General features: G+C 35.8%; 1 protein-coding gene across 2 annotated transcripts in view; it reads right to left on the bottom strand.

The window, feature by feature from the left end:
* SYNPR (synaptoporin) overlaps positions 1-3,158 on the bottom strand; it is a 340,390-nt gene that overhangs the window by 6,719 nt on the left and 330,513 nt on the right. The window lies entirely within an intron of this gene.

Raw genomic sequence — 3,158 nt, 5'->3', positions numbered from 1 at the left:
GGGGAGGGAAGAGGAGGAAAAATTATCAAGGGATCTTTTCAGGCATGGCTCTGTCCAGGGATGTAATTTTAGCTATTTCCTATCTATTGATCTCTCTCTTTTCCCTGTTACTATTAGGTTTTAAAAAAAGGGATGCTGAAGAAAAACTTAGACATCAAGGAAATGCTACTTAAAAGAAAGAAGGTAAACAAGGCATTTCAATGGGCATATTTAAGGAGTACTCATTTTTCAGTCCAGCATCACAGATCTCTTGGCTGGCACATTTTAGGGGCACTCGGGCCTTTGAACTCCTTTTTGCCATTTTGTTGCAACTGAAATTGGGGTAAGAATTTGATTCAAGCTCAGACTTGGGGACGACAGAAAGAGAGATTGAAAGACACTCTACATAACATGCAAAAAATGGGAAGACAAGATCTAGATTGTCTAAAAGATGTACTAAGATTTTAGGAGTGAAGCTGGAGAAGCAGAAGTGGAAATTATGGCTAAAATATTTGTGCTCAGTGAAACTTTGAAAGAAATTGAGAGACTAAAACCTATTTCTTCCTCCTCTCTTTAGGCTCTAACACTGTATGACATTTAAGAATGATCGTCTTTTAGTAGCCGTTTTCAGTTGACACGTATTGAGCATTTGCCATAAGCTGGGCATGATGCTAAGTATTTTTTAATAGATTATCTCACTTAATTCTTTCAACAGTATTGAGGTCTGTTGTACAGTTATCCCCATTTTACAGATGATAAAACTAAGGATTAGAGAGTTTACCTCAGCTTCCAATATTTATAGTATCTGGATATCTTACCTACATTTTAGTGTTACTGTAAAATTTAGGTGCCAAAGTGCTTTGAAGATAGTAAATTTGTTATCAAGGTAGAGAATATGATTATTATTTCCTTATTCATTTACTTGTAGAAGGTCATTTATTGTGGTACGTGTCTGGCTCCTACTCCAAAACCTGTGTTTGCCCAGCAAAGTGTGTTCTCTGAGTCATGTTTCTACTACAACATTCATCAAACCCTCTATTCATAACTGATGAGACTGAGGTGGACATCTGGCCTAAGGTGGGCTAAAAAGATACTCTCTACCAGAAATTTGCAATTGGACCTGAGTGATTTTTGCTCAGTCCAAGCTGTTTCTTTAAAAAATACATAGAAACTGTAGAGTGGCTATCTTCTGCTGTGTGGATGAAAAAAAAGAAAAAGAAATGAAATTTCATCTGAAAAGAGAGAATAATGTAACAAACATGCAGAACGGGACAGGGACACAGAAAGAAAGAGAGATGGGAGATGGAGGATGAGAATTGTTCAGCTTCCTGACAGTCTTCCAGTTCTTGGCTGCTAGGTTCTGCCCCAGGAAGACACACTTTTAATGTCTTTCCATCTATTTTCAGTTTTTGCATAAGCTAGCTCAATATGATTTGAAGCCAAACAATTTGTAATAAAAATATTGTGTTTTGGTTGATTAATGTCCTTTCCCCTGCTTTTGGTAATAGAAATCTGATTTTCTTTGCAGAGCCAAGCTTCAGTCAAATGGCTTGAGTTCTCTCCTGGTACTTTGCATTTTGAGCAGAGCAATGCAAGCTTAGGTAAAACTTTCCACTAATGGCAACTCTAAGCAACAATTATTTGGTACTGAACATCTAGAACTCTCATTCTGCTCTAGATTCTGCTCTTTCTAGAACCTGTTTCTTCAGGTTTCATCAAGTTGTATGAGCTACTTAATATCCTTCCAAAAACTTGTTTCCTGTCGTAGCTAGAGTCAGCTTTGATTATTCTGATGCATACAAACATTGGTACCAGAAGTGGACTGCAAAAACAGATTTTGGGGATATGAGGATTGGTTTGCCTTGGCCAGTTTGAATTGAGTTTTCTGTCACTAGGAGCTGGAAGACTGTTAACTGATATGGATACATCACTACAACACCACTGGACCTGTCCTTTCACACACATCACATTATTTGGTTTCAATTCATTCTTTATTTTGGTTTTAGGAGACACATCACATTGTTTTTCGTTCATAATTTCTATCTTTTAGTCTAAAAATTATTAGATATATCAGAAGTGGAATTAGAAGAAACATGCAGAATGTCATAATTTATTGGGAGTTAATTATTAAACTGACAAACATATCAAGCAATTTTATCTTTGTCCTGTTAGATTTTGAGATCAGTGTTGTAATAGCTTTCATTAAATAAATAAACAAACTACAAAAGTATAAGTAAATATGGTAATGTATACTTCAAAGTATTCATTTACAAGTGTGGTCAGCAATGAATAAAAATGATTGTGAGAGCCTAATGCAGAGTTTATTTTCATGGTTACTATCTCACCAAAGCAGAAATCACAGTCCAGTCAGAGTAGCAACCCTTTTTTCTCTTCCTAAGTGCCTTCCCAGATTGAATTTCAGAGAGCTGTAGAAACACAGGTTAATCTTGAAGCAAAGATAATTATTTCTAGGGTGTGCTAAAGAATGTTCTTTCAGCAAACACTGCTGAGCCTTCTATTCTTCGATAACTGCTGCTTTTTGCTGCCGTTATAGGTTATGTATTTCTCAGATACAGCTTCTTTCTTTGGAAGAATACAAGTTCTTACACTTATAAATTAAAAATCCAATTTAGTGTCCCTGCTGTCAGATTTTCTTTTTTCTTGTGAGAGCCATACTCTTGATGAAAACATTTGACTTTGTTCAACTAATACAGTGCAGCTTTTCTAAAGTTATAAAGTAACTAAACCAGAAGCATGGAGAAAATTCAAAAATTACCATAGCTATTATGAGTACTTTTTTACATTATGAATTTCTTTTTTTACCCTACTAGGTCTGTGTATTTTTCTCTAATCAGTTGGGTATATTCTAACTACATGTGGCTTGAACAGTGTTTTCTCCCCAGGAACTTGTATGCACTCAACTATTCCTTTTAACTTTTGTCTGGCTTCAACCTTAAAGTTCAGATTTTTTTTTTTTTTTTTTTTTTTTTTTTTTTTGAGACTGAGTCTCACTCTGTTACCCAAGCTTGGATGCAGTGGCCTGAACTTGGCTCACTGCAACCTCCACCTCCTGCGTTCAAGTGATTCTCATGCCTCAGCCTTCCAAGTAGCTGGGACTACAGGCATGAGTCACCATGCCTGGCTAGTTTTTTTTTTTTTTTTTTTTTTTTTTTTTTTTT

Source organism: Rhinopithecus bieti, unplaced genomic scaffold, assembly GCF_001698545.2.
Source record: "Rhinopithecus bieti isolate Rb0 unplaced genomic scaffold, ASM169854v2 scaffold_8601, whole genome shotgun sequence".
NCBI classification, from domain to species: Eukaryota; Metazoa; Chordata; class Mammalia; order Primates; family Cercopithecidae; genus Rhinopithecus; species Rhinopithecus bieti.
Note: the sequence above shows the minus strand (reverse complement) of the source record. Positions and strands in the feature narration are given on the sequence as shown.